Below are 10529 nucleotides of genomic sequence, written 5' to 3' on the forward strand. Positions count from 1 at the left end.
GCTTGCCAGGCAGGTGCTTTGCCACTGAGCTAAATCCCAGCCCCAACATCAATATTTTTGAGAGTGCAGAGATTGTAGGGACAGAAGATACAATGGGGATTTTCATTAAATTCCTCTCAATTTTTCTCTGAACCTAAAGCTGCTGTATAACATAACATTTATTAATTTAAAAATATGATCACCTATTAGTAGACTAGGGTAAATGAATGCTGGCTTGATTTAGATATAATCAGTTGTAGATATTCATTTCTCTGTTTTATATATGTATGTATGTATTTATTTTTGTCTTTTTGAGACAGAGCCTCCCTATGCAATTTAGGCTGGTCTTGAGCTCACTTTGTAGCCTAGGCTTGTCTCAAACTCACAACAATCCTCCTGCCTCAGCCTCCTGAGTGCTGGGATTACAGGCATGCACCACCACACCCAGCCATTTCTCTGTTTTCTTTTCTGTGTTTATCCTACCATCAATTTGTTCACAATAGAGATTATTTTCATAATATGAAATTTTCAGATGGTTCACTATAAATAGCACTTCATAATGGTACATAGGAGAATTGCATTTAATGAAGTAAGGAGCAGAACACTTTTCAAGCAAAAGAATACTCAGAGCACCAATGGCATTGGCAACTGGTCAACCTAGGCACATTAGTAGCCAACCTCAAGGAGTTACATCAGTGGAATTTGAAAAACTTGGGAAGCAAAGGACTGCATGAACATCTCAGATGAGAAAGCTGGAAAATTCATAACCAAGAAAACTGTTCAATTTAGAGCCAGCTGCTGAAATATACATATATTTAAAATCATAGCTACCAGGCAAACAGACAACTTACACTGATTTACTAGGATCACTGCAAATAAAACTTTTATACTACAGAGGAGTGTGTGTTTTCATTTAAGTAGATTTGCAATATAATACTCAATCTCAAAGAGTATCTTGACATTATTTCAAAGTCTAGGCTTGGAAATATTTTAAATCTATTAGCTAATTCTGAATTTTTCTCTTACCCATTTCACAGTTTAGGAAGGAAATCAACTTCTTTTGACCTCAATTTTTCAAATGGAAAGAGGAATAAGTGTACCATGTAAATATTTCAGAGACTAAAATGAGTAAATATATGTAAATCATTTGAAAATTAGTGCATGGTAGCAACCAATTCAATTTTAAATTATTGTTGTTATTGACAAAATATTTGAGTTAATTCTAATACTGCTTGTTTCTTTCCCAATGCAAAATGGCCCATATAATTTTGCTTTTTGTATTTTTTCTTCTCTCTGTATCTCCCTCCTGCCTCCTTCTCTCCTTTTTACCTTCTTTTCTTCTTTCTCTCAAGTCTTTCTCTCTTTCTTTCCTTCTTTCTTTTTCTTTCTTTCTTTCTTTTCTTTCTTTCTTTCTTTCTTTCTTTCTTTCTTTCTTTCTTTCTTTCCTTTCTTTCTTTCTTTCTCTCTCTTTCTTTCTCTTCTTTCTCTGTGTCTCTGTCTCTGTCTCTGTCTCTGTCTCTGTCTCTCTCTCATTTGCTTGCTTTCTCATTTCTTCACACAGAAAACACAAGCCCTTCATTTTAGGGCACTCTCTTCAAACTGTGTTCATAACATAGTGTCCTCTGACTACAGATTTAGGAATGATCCTGGGTGATTCTTCTTTAGAGATCCCAGGGACAAATGAGAACACACATCTCCAATTGATAGTACACAGGATGTGGGAGTGTCTTTGATATTCTGGACTCCACCTACTTGGTCCTTTGTTTTATGTGGTGCCACTTTCTTTACTGAGCCTGTCTGATTTTGACTTTTATCCTTCCTGACCCTGTGTAAAGAACACATTTTGAATAAACTAAATATCACATCCCAATACTACTGCCAAGCCTATTTCTCCACTACTACCAAGCCTCTTTCAAGATGTGTAGCACAAAAAAATGACTGGCCGACTCAGCAATTCCATTTTTCTTTCCATACAGTCACAGCATATGGAATCTTAGAAATTTAAATGGAGATCCTTCAACATACTCAGCCACACAACTGCCCCAACTTCTTTGCAGCTTTGATGGAACGTGGTTTCTTGGAGGCCTTTAACCTCTGTGAACTCTAGCACATTTCTGGGTGCCATGGAATGTAATCACAAATCCCTGTAAGCAGCCAGAGGATGGCAAAAAAAAGCTTCTATGATACATCACTCTACAGTGGTTTTGTTATACTGGGGTTTCTTAAATTTCCCCTTTTCTTTTGGTTGCAATGTGAGAAATAAAAGGTAAACACCTAAAGATACATCATTTGAGAAATGCAAATTAAAACAACACTGAGATTCCATCTCACCATGGAAAGAATGGTCATCATCAAGAAATCAACCAGTAACAAATGCTGGAGAGGCTGTGGGGAAAAAGGAACACTTCTCCACTGCTAGTGGGAGTGTAGATTGGTGAAACCACTGTGGAAATCAGTGTGGAGATTCCTCACAAAACTAGGATTAGAAGTCCCACTTAACCCAGCTATTCCCCTTCTGGGTACTTTCCCAGAAGAATTAAAAACATTGTACCACAGTGACATATGTGTACCCATGTTCACAGCAGCATAATTTGCCATAGCTAAATCTTGGAAACAAACCAAATGTCCATTAACTGAGGAATGGATAAAAAAGATATGGTAGCTTTATAAAATGGAGTATTATTCAGCTATAAAAAGATAAATCCCACTCTTTTATAGGTAAGTGGATGCAAATAGAGACCATACTTATAAGTGAAATAAATCGGACCCACATGTGTAGACATCGTGTTGTCTCCCTAGTGTAAGAACATGAAAGAGTAAGCCGAACCCACAACATACAGTAGATGTTGGGAAAGGGAAAGAAATTGCTCAAAAGAGGAAACAACTAGGGTGAGGGAAGGAAGAAAAGGAAAGAAAGAAGGAAGGGAAAATATATATATGTGTACAGAAGGACGGCTAGCATAGCTGTAGTGCTGATGTCTAATGGTTTATTGAAAGGAACAGTTAATACTTTATTTTTCATTTATTTTTTTGACCAATTCTGCATGCTTATATCTGTTAATCTGAACAACTAATTTGAAGACAGCAATGAGCAACATAATGACCATTGTTGAATTCCTATCATCTTGTTTGGTGAAACTCTGTATCATTTATAATTTTTTTTGTTTTTAGTTTTGTTCTCTTTAATGGTTTGATCTGTCTTGCATTCTTACATCTGGTAATCTGACCAACTTCGATGAAAATAAAAATATATAATAGAACAACCACTGTTAATCCCTATCATTTTGTTGTGTTTTCTCCTGAAGTTCTTCCAGCTACTACTCAGAGTTTCTTGACATCAGTGCTTTTGAAGAGCACTGCTAATCTATTTATGAAAATGTTCTTCAGTTTGGATTAGACTAGTGCTTGCTCATGAGCAGACAGAAGTTATGCATTTTAGTCAGGAATATCACAAAAACATATTGTGTTCCCTGTACATCAAGCAGTGCATAATATTGACACATATTACCGATGACATCTTAAGGAAGCAAAATGAAATATTTAGGAAAAAGATATTAGTGCAAAAATTGGTGAACGTTTGAAAAAAGTTTGTAATTTAATTAACATCATATCAACATTACTTTTTTCTTCAAAATACTGGTATAAACTTGGCTATATAAGATGTTAATCTAGATGAAACAAATAGAGGCATAGAATGACCTCCATGTACTATTTTTGTAACTTTCCACTTGTCTAAACTTTTTTCAAAATAAAAAGATTTTAAAAGCACTAAATAAGAACAAGATGTCTAGGAAAAATGATTGAAAGGCCTGGTCATCTATCAGTGAATAATAATTTCTTTCTAGCCAAGGATTGGTTGGAATTTCTCTATATACATGCTTAATATTCTGCACTGCAATATTGAAAGCCTGGAAACAGAATAGAGAAACAACTTTCAATTCCTCTAGTTGCAGTACTTCAAAACAGTTTGAAAGATAACTAAAGCTATTGCTTTCCCATCTCTTCTGAGACTATAAATGGATTTTGGTAGGAATCTTTTTTTTTTTTTCATGTTTGCAAATATACTGTGAGATTACTTCTTCGGAGTTCACTACTATGACAGTTACAAAGTCTAATATGGCTCTCCTCTAACTGAAGTAAAAAGTAATTTTAAACATTTCATCCTTCCTTCCCCAAATCCTCTTAGAGTTTTCCTTTTGTAATATAGCTCTGAACCAGTTCAATTACATCTCAAATCAGGAGAGATTCAAGTAAATAGTGAGCAGTAAATCACTTTTTTTAAGGCAGATGGAATTTATTAAGTTGACAGATTCCAAAGGCTTGCCTTTCAGTGTTTTTAGAAATTTGTATTTGAAAATAACTTAGAGAAAAATGAATGTTATCTGTTTCAAAAACGTGTTGCTATTGATATTAAAACAAATGTTAAAAATTGACAAAGATATTCTTGTTTTATCATTTGTGACTTGTTTGTGGCTTTTTTATTTTGGTCTGTTACTAACTCTGTGTTGTTTTTTATATGAACTGTTTGATTTCAAGCAGCTATTTTTGCTGGGACAAGGTCAATTTTGTGAGAAATGTTGAGGACATAATTTAAATGAGAAATTTGTCCAAGAAGTTGTAGGAGAGCAGTTAAAGTTATATTAAGCAACAGTGTGCCTGCTATCTTCCCATACATTTGGTGCAAGACAACGTGGCTAGGTAGCACCGGCAGCTGAGTGTTCACAATCTTGTTCTTCGGGTGAATGTGGTTAGACAAGCTCAACAAGGAAAGCAAGGTGGTGGATGGTTGTTTGTTTTTCTCACTTATGCATACTCGATGTCTGTATTTTTGTTGTTGTTGTTTTTTGTTTTGTTTTTTTCTGGTATCGGTAATCAAACTCATGACCTCACTCTTGCCAGGCAGGCACTGTGCAGCTAAGCTAAATCCCCAGCCCCTCAATTTCTGTATTTTATCACCCCATACTTGAATCATTTTCCAAGGTTTATAGAATACATTTTCTGTCATCTCTAGACTTTATTTTTTTTCCACTCGTCTCTTCTCCTCCCTTTCTTCCTCCTCTGCCTTCTTCTACTCATTCTCTTTCTTCTTTTTGTCACTGATCTTGGGACAGCCTTCATTATTCATTTATTCATTCATTCAAAGTTATAACTGAGTGTGGACATTCAATAGGGAAATCTACAGGGATTCCTTCTAACATGAAAGGTTGCCCATACATGTCCCTTGTTCATATCTCTGAGTGAGTCTCGAGTTTGCAAGAGCAAGTGCAGCTCTAACAGTAGAAAAGTTCCTTTGGGGCTCAGTCCTGCTATTTTCTGCCTTCTCCCACTATGGTCAAGACTTATGGAACCACTTGTGTTCTCTCAGACTGACAATTACTTTTTATGCAAAAAAAACCCCATATGAAATTCCTCACCCTTAAATCTAGCCACGTTTATAACAGACTTAAAATGTCAGTTCAGTTGTTTTCTTCTCTGGGAAATGTCATTCAGGAAATGTTTAGAGAATCAAAGAATAGATAAAAAGAAGAGATAAAGTAGTGAATGAATTCCTAGTTCTGTTTCCAATGTGGTCTAAGTTTTTAAGGACTTTGATTTTGAGGGGGACACCCAGAACAAGTATCATAGTAGAATAGTCTGTTGAAATTTGTGGTTTACATCAACCATTGGGACAGTTTCCCCAATGTTAAGCTATCATTGCATTTTTTATGTTATTTCTCTTTAGGATACTGAAAACAGTAGCTATTCTCAAACCCATGTAATTGTCTAACCCATAGCAACCCACACTGAATGCTCTCGGAGGTATTCTAGAATCCTTGTGCAGTCATGAATCTCTTTTCTGTTCCTACCACACTAACATGTATACCTTCAGTAGGTAGAGAAAAATCACTGCAGAAATGTTATCCTCTAGTCAAACACGATAGTCAAGAGAGCAACTTTCTAGGCAGTTGCTAAGCAAGAACTCCAAATGATACCTGGAAGGCCAGGAGCTCTAGAATTGGATGCTCATTGTGAAGAGTCCTCTTCCTTTTCCCCTTGTCAGGTTTAAATGCAGGCCACAGGTGGCTTCCTCGTCTGCTTCAGAGTCGGTTCATGGTCATTCTGAAGATCAACCAGCCCTTGGCAGAGGAAGTAGTCACTCTGTTACTCACCTGAATTTCTGTCAAATGAGTTTTATTATCTTCCATTTTAAATTTATTCTGGTATAAAGAAACACTTTTAAAAACTGCTAACAGCTCCCTGTCTCCCTCCTAAAGTCACCTTGACTTATTACTATCAGTGGCTCTCAGATGCTCAGAAAGTGACAGCTCCTAGGAGCACTGTGTCACAGTTGTGACCACTGTTTTGTCACAGTTTAAATAGTAACTGGGTTCTATATTTTTATTTTAGATATGCATTGTATATTTTCTATTTTTGCTATTTGTTTTTAAATATTTTAAAGGAAACACATACTTAAGTTATAATTTTATCTTCCTGAACTCCTTGCACAGTATTACACCGACAGAGGTAAATAACTGCTGACATAATTGGATACAACTCAACTCCTTGACTTTAAGAAGTAGAGAACTCAAGGTGACTTTTGTTTCTTCCTATTAAAAGCTCCATGTTGGTCTAATCATTCTATCAACTCTGAGCAAAATCTACTGTTATTAATTGTCATAAATTGTTCCCAAACATCCAAAGAACCTTAAGTTCTACTGGGTGAGAATTAATGAAATATAAATAAATCCCTGCACATTAAAGACTTTTAACATTAACAATTGTTTTGATTTTAAAAACTGCAAATAATGGGGAATGGAGTATTTGAGAATATTTTCTGGTAAAAACTGTTGATCTTTTGAATTTATGTTGCCTTTAAAATGGTGTTGGAAAATAGACTGGGTTAACTAACCACTACTGCTTTTTTATTTGATCATTTAACTAAAATTAGGAATTTCCATTAATTCATTGGTAGAAATGTTACTTCTTACTGTGTAGTAGAATATATAGTGCATTTGCCATTTATACATTTTATAAATAAGCATTAGCTCCTGAAACACATGTGTAAAACCTAACAATGTAAACCTTGCAAATTAACAGATATAATAAGAAATGAGTACAGGGGAGGAAGCTGTTATTTCTGAATCAAACACATTGTAAAGACCTGGAAATATAGTATTCACAAAAAGCCAACATTCTGACTTTTTTCTGTATCATTTTTAAAAGGAATATTGAAATGTAACATACATGGTAAAAGCAAATCTTACTAGGAACGTTTCACAGATTTGGATTTTTTAATCCCCTTTCCTCTGAATAACATTAAATGCAATTTTGTTATGCACCAAACTTTAGTACCCATTCCTTGGGCTTAGCCACGTTAGTTGGAGGAAAACATTTATCGTATCTGAATTTGCAGCCTGTCTCTTTAGTTTGTGAATTTATTTTTCACCTTTTACCAGTACTCAAGGTGTAATGCATAGGACAGTGTGAGCCAGGCACACAAGTGGAGCTCAGACAAGATCTTGGAATGGATTCATTAGTGCTTAGGGTGACTGTGGTCAAGATTTTTTAGTCTCTCAAATAGAACAGTGGTGTTCAAATTCTATTTTCTCTGAAAGTGTGTGCTTTGCAAAATTGCTAAAAATATAAACATCAAGGAATTCCACAGTAAGGTAGGTTATGTTTTCATTACTGTCTGAGGTGTGTATTCACCTTTCACCACCTGTTATTCATCTTTGGAGAAAGAGGGTTGTGTACATGACAATGTGTTTTATATTCTTTGTGATAAAGCCAGCTTCTCTGTAAACTATTTTACCCTTAGTCTCTGGTAGGGACATGGCTGAATAATAAGTACAAAAAGTGACCTTATATTTATCCTGCTTCCTGATTGGTTTTCTTATTTTAAAAACACCATTGTTTATATTTACTCACTATTCTACGAACTTGCTCTTTTACTATCACTACACAAATTTTCAATTCACTCATGAAAATCACATTGCCTCTGAAATCACAGTCACTGGCTTGCCACACATAGCCACTGGGTACACTGACAGTTCTTTGTAAGTGTGTGCATGTGTGTGTGTGTGTGTGTGTGTGTGTATGATGGAGACTGATCCTGTGGGCACTCTACCAACGAGCTACACCCCCAGTGCTTTATTTTGAAATAGGGTCTTTCTAAGCTGAGCAGGCTAACCTTGAACTTGCAATCCTCCTATAGCTAGTACTACAGCACCCGGCAGTGGCAGTTCTTTTGTAGCAATGTCTGTTGAATTTCAAGTAGTTTTTCTTGTGCCTTGAGGGAAAGAAATCAACGCACTAATGTTCATATAAGGTGAGATCATGAAAATGGAGATAATCTTCAAAATGGGGAACTTCAAATGATTTCAAACTTTTTTTTTTTTTTTTTTTTTGGTTTTTCTCTGGTACCGGGAACCGAACTCATGACCTTGCGCTTGCCAGGCAGGCGCTTTTGCAGCTAAGCTAAATCCCCAGCCCCAATTTCAAACTCTTGACAAGTTATTTATTCTATCATTAGAAAATATGCATGCACAGAGCCTCTGTTTCCCCACTTTTCTTTACTCACATGATGACACAGTTTTTTCTCTATATTTATAAATTCCATAACCTTGGATTCAAACAACCATGGGACAAAAGTATATTTAAAATATTTCATTTATCTGCACATATATACTTTTATCCTTGCCATTGTTTCCTAAATAATGAAGTATAACAATTTACATAGCTCTCACATTGTACTAAGTACTTTAAATCATCTAGAGACAATATAAAGTACATGAGAAGTTGTGCATAGGTTACACGCAAATGATCTGACATTTTATAAGGGACAACAGCATATCTGAAGAGTGTGGATTCCATACAGAAGTCCTGAAACTGATTCCCCATAGATACTGAGGAACATCTCTATGCTTAATGAACTAGAGGAAAGACATCTTTGAAACTGGCAAACTGTGCTAGAGATGATGAAAACCAAACTTTCCTTTACTGAGGCTTAGTGTTCAATAACTGTCTAGGAAGGCAGCAAGGCAGTGTAACTGAACCAAACAGCTGAACTACCCTGAGCAAATCCTTGTCCTTCACTGACTGATGACCTTGGGCTATGCCCTCTGTACTTTATTTTCACATCTATAAAAGTGATGCGATAGTAACTCATACCTTTCTGTGCTGTTTTTTATGGATTCAGTAAATCGATACACCTTGAACCACTTAAAACTCTACCCAATAAAAAGATAAAGCAGAAAATGAGGGTTAAACATTATTATTGCTGCTGTTACTATAGTTATCACCATTATTTTTTATTCAAAAGAGAAAAAAGTAAAAAGAACATAGAACAGAGTTTCAAAACATGCTGGTAGAAGAGTAAAAATAATTAATACATTATGTACTGCTACCTTCATAGTAGATACTGTGAATCGCTATTATTTTTAAAGGAGAGCTTTGAGATAAATTTTATTTGAAACAATAGTTATATACTTTCCTGTTAAGCATTGCCCAGGACTGAGTTTTAAATATTTGTTCTGCTCTTCAGATTTTTCTTTGTCTTGTTTTTCTTGTTTCTTTTCAAGAGAATAGAAAATAATAAAAACATTAGAAATGATATAGAATTTCAAAAAACGGGATGATATGAATTTGACAATGGTTGTTATATTGCATATTGCTGTCTTCAAAGTAGTTATTCAGATTACCAGATATAAGTATGCAAAATTGGTCAAAGAAATTAAGTATTAACAGTTCCTTTTAATAGACTAATGGAAATTAGTAGTATAATTATCTTAGCTATCTTGTGTATATGTATGTTTTCCCCCTTCTTTCTTTCTTTTTTCCCTTCCCTCATCTTAGTTGTTCTTTCTTTTTCACAATATCTGTTGCACCTTTCAGATTTTATTTACTCTTTCAGGTTCTTACACTATGGAGACAATACAACATTTACACATGTGGGTCTGATTTATTTCACTTATGAGCATGGTTTCTAGTTGCATCCATTTACCTATAAGGGCCTCAAGTTTATCTTTCTTTATAGCCGAGTAATACTCCATTGTACAAAAGTACTGCATCTTTTTTATCCATTCCTTGGTTGATGGGCATTTGGGTTGTATCTACGATTTAGCTATGACAAACTGTGCTGCTCTAAACATAGGAGCACATATATCTCTGTGGTATGATGTTTTCAGTTCTTCTGGAGAAATGCCCAGAAGGGGAACATCTGGGTTGAATCGAACCTCTACTCCTAGTTTTTTGAGGAATCTCCACACTGATTTCCACTGTGGTTGTACCAGTCTGTGCTCTTACCAACAGTGGAGCAGGTTTCTTTTTCTCCCACATCCCCTCCAGCATTTGTTATAGAAATGTTATAGAAATTTCCTGTAGAAATTCAGAAGATCATGGATACTTACTTACTTAAAGATTTTCAAAAAGATCTTTACTCTAATAGGATTGAAAATACAGAAGAAATGGATGGATTCTTCAATACATATGAATTACCAAAGGTGTATCAAGAAGATATAAAAATCCTGAATAAGGGGCTGGGGATTTAGCTCAGCGGCAAAAGCGCCTGC

Source organism: Chinchilla lanigera, unplaced genomic scaffold (assembly GCF_000276665.1).
Source record: "Chinchilla lanigera isolate Chin_1 unplaced genomic scaffold, ChiLan1.0 scaffold00082, whole genome shotgun sequence".
In the NCBI taxonomy this organism is placed as follows: Eukaryota; Metazoa; Chordata; class Mammalia; order Rodentia; family Chinchillidae; genus Chinchilla; species Chinchilla lanigera.